Source organism: Ascaphus truei, chromosome 3 (genome assembly GCF_040206685.1).
Source record: "Ascaphus truei isolate aAscTru1 chromosome 3, aAscTru1.hap1, whole genome shotgun sequence".
NCBI classification, from domain to species: Eukaryota; Metazoa; Chordata; class Amphibia; order Anura; family Ascaphidae; genus Ascaphus; species Ascaphus truei.
This window is the reverse complement of record NC_134485.1, coordinates 307,322,967-307,337,737: the sequence shown is the minus strand read 5'-3', so window position 1 is coordinate 307,337,737 and position 14,771 is coordinate 307,322,967.

Here is a 14,771-nt window from a genome sequence, read left to right as displayed (position 1 = left end):
TTAAAGTCCAATCCAAGTCTATTTCACACTGTGTGGGAAATATAGACTAGTAAAAAATAAAGTGCAGCTTTCTATTCCCCATAATCAGAGACTTAGGATATATAAAGTATATTTTATTAACCATTGTTTAATAGTGTATGTACTGTCGTGCACAGTATTATGCACTGGGACTTAAAGAAACAATGTTCTGGCCGGCCACAGGGCTACCAACTTGGTGGCAGTAAGTCTGCTCAGACATCAGAGATGAAAGCCACCAGAGGATGCTAGGTGCAAGAGCCATTTGGGTGGCAGGGCTCAAGTACCCTCTTCCAGGGCTGAATGGAAGTCATCCGGACTACCATTTGCCCCATCAGACTTGGATGCGCTTGTCCCAGTGGGTGCCATCTGCATAGTAAGGGACTTAGGTGGCAAACTTGCGCATGTCCCTTGGCAGATTCAGATTCCCCACTTACCCTGCTTGCTAGACCGTCATCGCTCAGAAATGTCCCACGCTGTGATTGGCTGTAGTATTTTTTGAATGAACTCCAAAATACTATAACAAAACCTCAGCCAATCCGTTCAAGAGATTCTAAGCGCCAAAACAGCAGCGGGACTTTTGAACGGGGAAAAGGATGCTCTTTTACGAATTGTAGAGCACCGTCTTCAGAAAAAAACAAATCAACATATTTTCTAAGTCCAGCTTTTTGCAGCCAGGTTCTCATAAATGAACGTAGCGGCCGTGGCTGGGATTTCAAGCTGATTTTAGTTACAGGACGTTTGGAGCTAAGTCCCAGTCAAACAGATTCAAGTCCTCCTTAGAGAAGGGAGCAGTGACATCTGGAACTTCATGCCGATTTGAGGTCCAGGACATTTCGAGCTATGTTCTGGTCAGGGTAAGCTTCTTATTTAGGAGCAATTGCACCTAGGAAAGTCTAGTTTAGTACCCCAGACCCCAGCAAGTGTTTCTTTTCTTATGTAGTTTGTGTATCATTGTGTGTATGTCTTTTCCTGCGAATAAATTTCCAATTTATTTCACTTACAGTATATGTATTTCTCAATATATGATCCTCGTAAAAAGGTGTAAATTCCTGGTATCCCGTGACAATACCAAAGTTGCTTTGCCCCACAAGCGTGAAATGTACTGTAGTCATGTAACTAATGTTAATATTGAATAGAAAACAAAAAATATATACTGTAATTTAACTTTTTTTTTTTTTCCAATTATCCGTACCTGATGTTTTTATAAATTGCACATGCAAAGATATAGGGGGCTATGCACTAAACAGTGATAAGTCGTTTTAAGAGCGCAAAGTGCTCTTAGAACGTAATATTGCGCTCAGCACGATTCACACAGCAGTGATAACAGGCACTTTGCGCTTTAAAACTGGCTTTTTTCAAGACATTTTTCAAAGTCCCACAAAGCTCGTACGATCAGCTAAATGCGCTGATTTCTGCCAGTCTGCGCGATTCTCAAAGCTACGATAAGTGATCGTGCTTCAAAATGCGCTGAAAAAAACACGCCAGCTCAAGGCAGGCGCTAAAGGAGCAGGACTTAGAAAAATTTATTTGTTTACCTTTTTGCAGGCACACCATTCATACAACAGGCCAGCAGGTGTCCCCGGCTGACCCCACGGGTGTCACCGGGTGATCCCCGTGGGCGTCCCAGGGTCCCTGCGGGGGTGCCCGCGGGAGTCCGGGGTCCCCTCAGGCGTCCCGGGGACCCCACGGGTGTCCCGGGGTCCCCGCGGGCCTGCGTTACCAATTGTGTGCCCCCCAAAAAATAAACAATATTTGTAAATAAATACACCCCCCGCCCCCTAACACATACAATACAGTAATGGGCAAAATTACTATTATCCAAATATGGATAATAATGCATTTACCCATTTAAAATACATGAATCACAATAAATACATAAATACATATTGCACTTACCTTTTCCATGCACCCACGATGAAGGCCGTCTTCATCCTCATCCTGCCCATGTCCCCCTCCAGTGCAACAAAACATACAAAAGAATAAAAAAAAGCCAATGTAATGTCCCCTAACCCCTTAATCACCTTAGCGGATAATAACCGCGACAGTAATTAAGGCGTTAACCCACCCTGGCCCGATACCAACCCATCACCCATTCATTTGTACAGTGGGTATAATATATATATATATATATATATATATATATACAATACCAATATACAAATAAATGGGTAAGGATTACACAAACATGCAGAAATAAAAACATGAAATCTCAATCTGAAAAACAGCTCATTCCATCAGAAAATTAAACCAGCACATGAATACAATACATCTCTTCTCCCAACAAACCAGCAAACCTAGACAAATAAATGTACTGTATACCAAATGTCAAACAAACAATTGTATTTTAGTGTGTACATGATGCAATTAATCTGTGCATCATGTATCACTATGCAAAATCAATGTTCAAAATAAAATAAACAATTACCAACAACATACAATTACCAACAACATACAATGGCATCCACAAAATCAAATACAAAATAAACAAGTAAATATAAAAAAATGTACCATCAATCAATTAATCAATTAAAAAAATCAATTACAATACAATCCAAGTCAAATACACAATTCACTATTCAATTCCTAAATCCAAACCATTGATAAAAAAATTCTACTTCAAACTAACCACCATCATACAAAATCTAACTACCAAAAATAAGCCAATATTACAAAGCAAGCCCTGAAATAAACTACTGCAAAAAACATTAAAAATTACATGTAATTAATTAAAAATTAAATTGCACACACCAATGTAGAAAGAAATCTTCTAAATACATTTTAAATACATGAAAATAACATAAATAAACATTTGCAAAAGAATAATTTATCATCCCTGTATGTCTAGCCATATACATAACATATATAGGCAATAAATGAGCATAAAAAACAATGACATTATATCAAAAAATAAAATACAATACAACCATTCAGTGTCCCTGTATGTATGTATGTATGTACTGTATATACACAGGGACATACTTAAATTCAGGGGCATTAAATGGACATAAAAAAAATACACATGTAAAAAAATAAAAAAAAAACTGTAAAAGTTACAAATATATACTTTTCTTTTGTTTACTTACCATTAGATGGCCCACTCACCGAAATCCAGGGGAACCGGAAGCTCTCAAACCAATCCACAGGTAACCATAAAATACAAAACCCATACAATCCAACTGTGTCTTCTTTCTTCTATTTGTAATCCTTTCCGTCAGTCTTGGGATATTCTTAACCTTCTCCGGGGTCTTCTTCCGCCTTCTTCCATCTTCTTCCATCTTCTTAAATCTTCTTCCATCTTCTTCCGCCACGCCCTGGTTCTCTTCTTAGGAGGGGAGGTCTTCCCTCCTCGGCGTCTGGCTTCAAAATGAGACGACATAGGCTTTTATAGGCCTATGACATCACATTTTCGTCATATGGTTCCCACGGCCCTGATTGGGCCGTGAAAACCATGTGATTTAGTAAAAAAAATTAAATTTGATGACGTCATTTAAAGGAAATGATGCCAGCCAATCAGAATGTCTGAGCTTCATTTGCCTTTAAGATGATGTCATCAAAAGAAAGATGGCCGCCTTCACATGGTACGGTAGCCAATCAGAGCGTGGGAACTCAATCCCAACTCTGATTGGCTCTAGTAGACCATGTGACAGAGGCTTTGGGGGAAATGGATGTGACGTCATGTGACGAATGGTAGTAGTATTGGTATTGAGCAGTGAAAGAGACGAGTGCAGAGGTACGCAATGGAGACCGTTTAAAGTGAAACTAAAATTAGGCTTTATTGCACCTGTCCCTTTAATACAGCAGAATATCTACACATGTAGTCCAGCCCTCTCTAACTGGGTGGTTAGCTAAGCTAATTACCAGCCCCAAATAGATATACATTTATACTGATATACAACAGTCCCATAAGAAAGTCTTATCTGTTTCTTGTAGCTGTAGGGGAAGGCTTCTCTGCTCAGGTATACAGGTCTGGACCCCTTTGTCTTGCTGTCAGCCTGCAGTCTCTTTGCAGCTCAAGACATCTGTCCTTCCTTGGTTCAGCCCCCAATTGTGAGACTAAGGAAATCCCTTCCTGTGTCTCAGAACAGGCTATTTCTGAGAGAGCTCTAATCAGCCAGGTGGAGTTGGTTAAAGCTGCAGTTCAGTCTTTTTTTTTTTAATTTATTTTTTTACTTCAATATTTTCATGTGGGCAATCTCTAATTACCTAAAGAACTGTAAAGCTGCAGGTCAATTCGTTCTCCATGTATTGATCTGCAAAATTTGGTGACATCATTAGTGAAGGGATCTGTTTTTTTCTGCTTCTGTCTCTCAGTGGAAGCTCATGAATATTCATGAGCACTCCTGCACTGACATGTGCTAGAGGGAGGGCAGGGCTGACAAAGGGGTGTGCCAGAGCTTGTGACAGGACATGAAGGGGCAGTGCCTTAGCAAATGGTTGTTAAAATAGAATTCAAGAAAATTTGTCTTTCAAAGTTGTTTTTTTAAAAACAGAAAATGCTAAAAGTATTTTTTCTTACTACAGAACTGATTTATTAAAAAAAAACACACATGCAGGATATTGACTGAACTGCAGCTTTAATTGCTGGTATGCAATTAACCAGCACACAGCTAGATTAGAGGCAAGTTTATTAACAGGGGTAAGTCCCTGTTACAAGCAGGTATTCCGGCTGGTATGCCGGCGGTGCCACATTGGAGGCTCGGGAAGTATGATTATTCAATATCTTGGTCCCGATCTTTTGCCTTTTGAAGTTGCCATGATCAAACATACCGGCAAAAGATGTGTGCAGTGACCAACAACCTCTTGTGCTGCCTAAATGCGGGGGTGTTCTAATACAGCAATGATTCATTGGCAAATTATGCCATATAGAAGTATTCATACTTGTCAATGATATGGTCATAGAGCTCAGATACGGTCGCCTTGTTATCTGTCCCAGCTTTAATAGCAGAAAATATCATGTATGCGAAACTGCATTGGGGTCTACTAAAAGGAGTTGACATCGTATGTCCCATGCAACAGTCGGCAGTGAAGACAATGTTAAATAACATGCTTAACATTCTGTTTTGTAAAAAAATCTGAAACTCCTACATTTGATAATGTCTTGAGTGAGCAAGGTCATTTAACAATTGATTAGTGTAATGTCCATTGTGATGGTGGGGGTAGTAAGCCTTCATAATAAATGTGACGCCAGGCTAGCTACCCCTACAAACCGTGGTTCCCCAGCTGCTTATCAGCACTATAAGCCTGAGACAATGTGTGTATTGTGACCCTCTATGTGTTTCAGCTATAAAACTGGGACTTCGGGAATGGGAATTTAATAGTGGATACTGAGTGGTAAAAAGTGTTAAGATGTGATAAAATGTTGTGGGACAAAATTACCGGTTGTAAAACAATTTTACCTGTGAATCGCATCTGATTTGTGGTTACGCGTATGCATGTTAATACCGTTACGTTTCCCCTATGAAATATTGTTAGACATAGGACACTGAGGTCTATGTAAGGGGACTGCCGATCAGAGAACCAGACCATCTTGTTTATTCCTAGGCTTGGTCAGGTGAAGCAACGGCAGGCTTTTCAAAGTTGCTTTGCTCGCAATATTGAGCCGCCGGAGAAGCCCAGCCAAGCTGAGAACAAGCTCTAGGGACACGGCCAAGTTCTCATATCGAACTGAGACACGGTCAGCGGGGTTAAACAGGTATCTATCCCGTAGATAGTACACTGGTGTTCCTTTACGTGGAGCAGACAGGGTAAGCCTTCCTGAAGCAGGCGCCCTGCACCTAATGAGACTAGAGACTCCACCCAGACCCCCAGTTAAGTGTGTATTTCCTGTATTTTGTGTTTCATTGTATGCCTGTTGGTTTTACCAGAATAAACCACATTTTATTCCATTATTGTGTCCTGCCTAGTGAATTGATCCTGGAAGGTAAGGGTGTTAAAAGTACTGGTCTCCCGTGACATCCATGCTTTTTATCTGGCCTTAAAGACACCTATTTTCGGACCTTGAGTTTTTATGTCCTTTTGCATCCAATGTCCTCCATAGACAAAATCATTTACTTTGCCATCAACTGACACACACTGAACTGCAACCACATAAATGATTATTCTGTCTAACCACTAAATACAAGATGGACAACTCGCCACGATCTCGACTACTACCCGCGAGTACATGGCATATAGCTAGAACATGTCACATGAGAAGCACAAGAGATGGCTGCACTTTTGAATGGTACCCAGCACAATGTTGATTGTGTCAGGAATTTTTCTTGTTTGTAAACAGGTAAGTCTTACTAAATCTATATGTTTGTGCAGGGTGCCTGTGTGTGGGTATAAAAAAAAGGATGCTGGTGGTGTACACCATGGGCCTCATTCAGTAAAGGTTGATAAAAATTATCTCCAGGGCATTTAAATCACCGTTTGTTTGAGCGTTGCTATCACGGTATTCAGCAAGCCTTCATTACCGTTCATAGCAAAATTCCCAAAACGAGCGATTTGCTGCCAGCGATAGGATCGAGCCTCTGGAAAGGCCTGACCCGGCGATACATTTCTGCTGCAGAGAGTTGAAAAAAGAGGAAAAAGATTGGGCACCGCTGGTATAAGGATGAGGCTGGCAGTAAATATAAAATTAAATTTTCTTTATTAAGGCATAACAGCCAAAGTTAAAAATAGCACAGATATCCTCTGACGCGTTTCCGCCTCGTCCCCACTACTATGTGCCCACCATCTGCAATACAACATCATTACATCCACGCCATCAGTATAGTATTTGAGCACACACATGGGGGCCATCTCCCATACCTCTCAACTCTGCTGCAGAAATACAAAGGAGATTATAAGTGGCACACCACTGTTTTAAAGAAAAAGTTTTTCAAGAAGTTTACATTTGGTGCTCACCTACCGTTGATCCTGGCGTCCCAAAGCTGGATCCAAAGTAATAGCAAGATAGGAGAAAGGAAGAGGCACACAAATTGTAGTGGAATCAAATGAACACCTCAAGGTGTTTGATCTGAGGAAGGGACTGCTTGTCCTGAAACGTTACCATTATTAGCTCTGATGCATTAATACATTTGAAATCATTTGATTCCACTACAATTTGTGTGCCTCTTCCTTTCTCCTATCTAGCTCTGCTGCAGAGAGAGCTGCTCTGAGATAGCCGCCTCTGCCAGCGAAAATCTCGCCCGAAAATTATGTTTTTTAATATACATTTCATTCATAGTGTAGATGTGCAGGCAGTCTCCAGAACTGAACCGCATTGGTGTGAGGTCCGGGGACCCCCTGCTTCCAGAGATACAGGCCCCTTTAAGGGGTGCCGGTATCTCTTATGCTTTGAAATATCCCGGTCACGTGACGCGGGACATTTAAATGCAGAGGGATACCGGAACCCCATAACGGGGCCTGTATCTTGGGAAGCAGGGGGTCCCAAGACATAAAACCAATGCGGTTCAGCTCCGGATCCCCCCTGCACATCTACACTATGAAAGAAATGTATATTAAAAATTGTTTAATATACATCAATACACCCCCCCCCTCCACATGCCACCCATAATTTAAAACCATTATTTATTTTTTAACATACAGGATTCATACCCCAGACCTACGGTAGTCTCTGGTGGTCCCAATGGGTGTCCGCGGGCCCAACAGTGCACAAGTACCCCAGGGTCTAGGGGTCTACGGTTGGTTCCTGCCAGGCACCATTGGCCTCCAGGTGGTCCCCTCGGGTCACCATGGGCAACAATGGGGTCCATGGGTGGGCCCAGAAGTGTCTGGGGGTCTCCGGGTAAACCCCATAGGTGTCTGAGGCCCTCAGGTGGTTCCCACAGGAGTCTGGGGGCCCTCGGGTGGTCCCAGCTGTGGGGCTCCCGGTTCTTCCCCGCAGGTGTCCCCCGTGGGTCAGCAGGTGGTACTCGTGAGCATCCGGGGGGTCCTCAGGTGGTCTCTATAGGTCCCCACAGACCTAGGTTCCAACCCTTTATGTTAACAAATAAACATGGCCTACATTTCAATCAATCCCCAACCCCCCTCCGCCCAAACACATACAGTACAATTATGGGCAAAATAACTATTATCCAGATATGGATATTAGATTACTTGCCCATTATTAAACACAACATTAGCATGCATAAATAAAGTTAATAAATACAGTTCTGCTTACCACACCAGCAGGTCCATCTGTCCTCCGTTGCCAGAAAGCATACATACATAGTAAAGACATTCTAATGGCCCCTAACCACTTAATCACTTAGCGGTAAATAACCGCAATAGTAATTAAGGGGTTAATCCACCCTGCCCCGCTACCCACCAGGGATGCCTAACCACCCACCCCGGACTGACCATACCCACCCTGTACCCATTGAGTATTATAGTGTTACATCATACCAATATAATAATAATATGGGCATGATAAGCAGCTATAGCACTCAATGGGCACCCTAATCACAATACATGAATGCACCAAACACACAATAATAAAACTTTAAAAAATTCAACAACAAAAAACACTTCACTAAATAAAAACAGTAGCCAGCTAATTAATGAATACAAGCAATAACAAGAACAATTAATTAATTAAACGATTAACTAATCAAAGCAATTAATTAATCAAACTCAGAATTCTTACAAACAGTAACCAATCAAACCAATGAATTACTTAACCAACTCCAAAATAATTCTAACAGTAACCAATCAAAACAATTAATACAACATTAATGAATTAATTGAAATATTAAACTACAAAGAAATTAAAAAAAAGCTGTGTGTGCTGTGCACGCGCATAGTAAGTGAAACTTCTTTGACTTTTGTCACAGAAATTGTGTTTGTGATGTTTTAATTAAAAATCAAAATACAATTTCATTGACAAAACGCAAATAAATTTTGACTTTGAAGGTGCGTGCTCGGCACACATCCCCTGTATTAGCTATTTGCACTAGGTGTGAATTCCTCGTGCGTGTGACTGTGTGACTATGTGTGTGTGCGTGTGACTGTGTATGTGTGCGTGTGACTGTGTGTGTGTGTGTGCGTGTGACTGTGTGTGTGTGCGTGTGACTCTGTGTGTGTGCGTGTGCCTCTGTGTGTGCATGTGTGACTCTGTGTGTGTGCATGTGTGACTCTGTGTGTGTGCATGTGTGACTCTGTGTGCGTGCATGTGTGATGTATGCGCACCCCCACTGCACCTCGCATATGCCCCTGCACCTCACATATCCCCCTGCACCTCACATCACCTGCACCTCACGTCACCCCCCTGCACCTCACGTCACCCCCCTGCACCTCAGGTCACCCCCTGCACCTCACATCACCCCCCTGCACCTCAGGTCACCCCCCTGCACCTCAGGTCACCCCCCTGCACCTCACGTCAGCCCCCTGCTGCTCACATCACCCCCCCTGCACCTCACATCACCCCCCGGCACCTCACATTAACCCCCTACACCTCCTCACCTCACATCACCCCCCTTCACCCCCTCACATCACCCCCATTCACCCCCTCACATCACCCCCCTTCACCTCCTCACCTCCCCTCACCCCCTACAACTCCCCTCACCCCCTGCACCTCCGATCACCCCCTGCACCTCACATCACCCCCCTGCACCTCACATCACCCCCCTGCACCTCACATCACCCCCCTGCCCCTCTCATCACCCCCCTGCCCCTCATATCACCCCCCTGCCCCTCACATCACCCCCCTTCACCTCCTCACATCACCCCCCTTCATCTCCTCACATCACCCCCCTTCACCCCCTCACATCACCCCCCCTCACCCCCTGCACCTCCGATCACCCCCTGCACCTCCGATCACCCCCTGCACCTCCAATCACCCCTTGCACCTCCGATCACCCCCTGCACCCCCGATCACCCCCTGCATCCCCCGATCAGGGCGGCAGAGTAGGAGGAGGGAGTAGGAGGAGGGATGGGCACAGGTTGTGTTGCCCCGCAGTGCCGGGGATCAGGGCAGGGAGGACGGCGAGGAGACCCATGTGTGGCAGTAGCTGGGAGGTCCCATTCCGGTTAGGAAAGGGGGGGGGGCTATCTCGGTCGGGCGGTCTCTGCTGTCCCGGGCAGAAGACGGGGCACGGGCAGCAGACGGGGCACGGGCAGCAGACGGGGCACGGCAGCACAGATGTCAACAGCCGCGGCAGCGGGCGGGGAACGGCGCCGCTGCCAACCGCTTCTGCGCATGCGTGGCTTTCCTCTGCGTCCCCATAACTACTGCGCATGCGCGGCTTGGCAACGGATGTGAGGGGGAATGACGGCCGTTAGGAGCGGCGCCAGCGGCGATATGTCATCGGCCATGTGGGGGGAGCAGCGGCTGTTATGAGCGGCGCCGGCGGCTATCGCCGCCACCGCCGCAGCTGATTTTTTGAGCGGGTGTGATGTCAGTGTTGAGGTCGGGCTGTGCCAGAACACAGCTCGGCCTCAACTGCCAGCACTGACGTCACATCCGTTTCATTTCTGTCTCCACAATCCATTTTTGCCCCAGTTCGAATGAGGTGCCACTAAGGAAGTTTCACTTCAAAAAATATCAGAAAAAAACATTAAAGGCATTAGCCAACACAATACATCACTCATTAAAAAGGAAAAACAATCGCAAACATTTTATTTCAATCATGTTAAAAAAATACCAAACAATTACATCCACATAATAAAGTAACATAGCAAAAAACAGCAGCAATACCAAGCCAGAAATGCCCCCCAAATATTGTATTAATAATATATTGATCTGTACTCTAAAATAGTACAGATTAATATATTATCAGTCAATGTTCAAAAATACAAAATGAAAAAAAAACACATCCAATGCAAAAACCTGTAAAAAAAAAGTCATTTACAAACATGCAATATATTACTTACCATTAGAAGCGCTGGCCCTCCGACTCCCGGGGAAACAGGAAGCTCACGTACCGCAAAGGCTTCAAACAGCATTTCAATGCCATCTGCCATGAAGATCCGGATCAGGTACCCAAATCTTCTTTCTTCTTTCTTTAATCACCATTTCTCGATCTTCTTTATCTTCTGTCTTTATCTCAGAAAACACAATATAACGGCGCCTAGATGAAACTTAAATCACCTGAGTGATTGACCACTGAAAGTCCAGCTCTCACAGTCCAAGTGAAATCCAAAATTGGCTTGCTTGATGTCTCATGACATGTAGGGAGAAAAGAGACAAATCATAGTGCAACACTGGAAAACTCACTGATAGAACAAACAGTCACAAACAACATACAACACATACAGACAAAACAAAATAGCTAAAATAAAAACTGATACATTTAATGAAAAAAATATTAAAGTGATAACAATCAACCATATAAAATACACTGACGGGATCACTTCCGGAGGGTATAAAACTGAAATCCTACTCATGGAATGTGAACAGTACAACAGCAAGTAGCAGCAACAGCTGCCAAGGAAATCCGAATTGGAATCAGTGAAGGGACATCACAGGACGTTGCACACCTCATGTGCTACCACTGCATATCCCGCTGGCGCGATCTCAGACCCGCTGGTGCCGTCACCATCGGATCATGCGTAGCGCATGCATCGTAGCTCAAATGTCCTGGTAAACACTGCACATGTAGCGCTAAGGTGTATAATGCCTCCAAAGTCCTTGAAAACTCAATAGCTGGTAGATACAGGCAAATAGACCAACATATACCTAGACCAAGTCCAAACAAGTGATCAAACCAACGTGTAAAACCACCCTACGCATTTTATGACACTAGATCACTTCGTCTGTCTTTATCTGTCAATCCATAAAACCCCATGGTAGATCCCAACCGATGTTGTCTCGTCATCTTCTTGGGCTCAAATGAGGCGTCACGGCCTTAAATAGGGCTTGTGACATCACATTTTGCCTCCAACTAGTTTAACAGCCATCTGATTGGCTGTTAAAACCATGTGCCGACTTAAAAAAAAATTTGTGACGTCACAAAGGGAATGATGCCAGCCAATCAGAATGGCTGTGTTTCATTTGCCTTTAAGATGATGTCACTAAATCAAAGATGGCCGGCGTCCCATGGTATTTCAGACAATCAGATTGCGGGAACTAAATCCGCCAATCTGATTGGTTGCTGTACACCATGTGACGGAGTCATTATAGGTCAAATATGTTACGTCATCAAAAGGGAGTCACATGGTGTTTAAAAAATTTAAGTTGGCACATGGTATTAACAGCCAATCAGATGGCTGTTAAACCAGTTGGAGGCAAAATATGACGTCACAAGCCCTATTTAAGGCCGTGACGCCTCATTTGAGCCCAAGAAGACGGCGAGACAACATTGGTGTGGTAAGTAGAACTGTATTTATTAACTTTATTTATGCATGCTAATGTTGTGTTTAATAATGGGCAAATAATCTTTTATCCTTATCTGGATAATAGTTATTTTGCAAAACATACAGAACCCCAATAAGCTCATATTGAACCCCCAAAATAACCACAATATATATATGCGTATAGGTGTCAAAGAGGAGTCCCATGTATCTGTGTTAATGGATGTACTGTAGCACTGAGCTCTGTCTGTGTTTCAAGTTCTGTCTCTGGTTTTAAATAATAGTTATTTTGCCCATTACTGTACTGTATGTGTTTGGGCGGGGGGGGGTTCATTGAAATGTAGGCCATGTTTATTTGTTAACATACAGGGTTGGTACCTTAGGTCTGCGGGGACCTATGGAGACCACCTGAGGACCCCACAGACGCTCACGGGCCCCCAGACCCCTGTGGGAACCACCTGAGGGCCTCAGACACCTGTGGGGTTTACCCGGGGACCCCCAGACACTCGCGGGGACCCCCAGGCTCTGGGTACAGGTGCACTGTGGGGCCTGCGCACACCCGTCGGGACCACCGGGACTACCGTAGATCTGGGTTATGAATCTTGTATGTTAAAAAAGAAATAATGGTTTTACATTATGGGGGGCACGGTGGGGGGGGTGTATTGATGTATATTAAATAATGCAATTTTATTGTGGCCTAGGAGATGGGTTTTGGGGCTGTTGTGTGTGTGTGTGTTGTTTTTATTGTGTGTAGCGGGGGTGGGTGAAGGGGCTATTAGCCCCAAGGATGGGTGTTTAGACCATGCGGGTGGGTAGCGGTAGGGTTAACCACTTCATTACCTTAGCGGTTTTAACTGCTAAGGTAATGAAGGGGTTAAATTCAGATGCAACCCCCCCCCCCCTGCAAGGCCTTAACACGCACCAAGGGCCAAATACCCCCTTCACCCACCCCCGCATCCCACAATAAGCCTGGCATGGGTGGTTAACCCCTTCATTGCCTTAGCGGTTAGCCGCTAAGTTAATGAAGTGGCTGTAAATGCCTTTTTCCTGCATCGGATGCATGCCGGGGGGGCTCCAGTGCTGGTATTAATGTGTATCAGCTCCGGAGACCCCCGGCATCAATCCTATGCAGGAAAAAGGCCAACTTTTTTCAAAGTCCAGGCTTATCACCGCTCATCGACACATCTCTCAACCAATCTGCCCAAATTTTGTGGTGTATTGATTTTGGGATAAGATTGCAATTTTAGGGCCGTGATAGGCGATGATAGGCGAATCGTGGCTAGTAGAATAGCGCGTGTTTATGATCATTCTGAAAATTGTCGACAAATGGCTTATCGCTGCTCAGTCGGCGATTTGATTTTGGTCATAAGATTTTTCGGCGATGCAGACCGTTATCGCCCACTTATCGAGGCTTACTGAATATGAGTAGCCATTTTGGCCAATAAGTGGTTGATAAGTGCCTAATCGACGCTTACTGAATGAGGCCCCATGTGTTCAAGAGGAATTTGTCTTGAAAAAGTTTTTTTCCCCAATGTTATTAGTCCTTTTTATTTTTTTGCTTGTTCTATTATGTTTTGCCTTGGGATTGACTTTTTCTGTATGCTTTTCTTTATTTGCAAAAATATTTTTTTTGCGTATAGTGTGAGTGTGTTTATGTTTGTTTTTCTCCTTCCTTCATTTTGTTTCTTTACTATTGTCCTTCCCTCTTAGGGAACCATAAAGGATATTCTTTGCACTAGAGTAATGCATTTATTAGGCCTTTATACTTTTTTTGTATACACATATACTGTACATGGGGCCTTATTCTGTAAGCTGCAATAGCGCTGGTGTGTGGACCTGTTAAAGACATGTGAAAGTGCTCATGTTTTTTATCATTACCAAACTCTGTTCAATATTTTTTTACTAGTATGTAGCAACCACTATCACACTGTTAAGCCCCAGAAAGTTGAAACAGTTGTCTGAATAGGTTTGCTGGCTCTGTGCTTCTTTCATTTGTGCTTAGCTTTAAAAGCTGTGTTATACCATAGACATAAGCCTGTCACGGGAGACAAGGCAGTTTCTAACTTTAAACCAGGATTATTCACTGAGCAAAACAATGTAATGAAATAAATTGAAGTTTATTCGCACAAATTCGCTTACACACTATGATACACAAAACACAGACGAAAAGACACACTTACTGGGGGTCTGGGGTGAAAACGAAACTCTCCAAGGTGCAGGGAACTCTAAATAAGAGTTTTACCCTGACCGTGACTTACCCGGAATTTCCTGTTTCCCAAATCGGCATAAAGTTTCACACGCCACCGCTCCCTTCTCTTCTGAGAACTTGGACTCTTTTGACCGCGAGCTTCCACCGATCCTCTGGAACCAAAAACAGCATAAATTCCCAGCCGCAACCACTACGTCCATGTGACGGATCGAGGGACTCGTGCTTCCCAGCGTGTCCCCGTCACCTCTGCTTCCACTGCCTCTAGCCCTCCCTCTTCCCGGCGTACTCA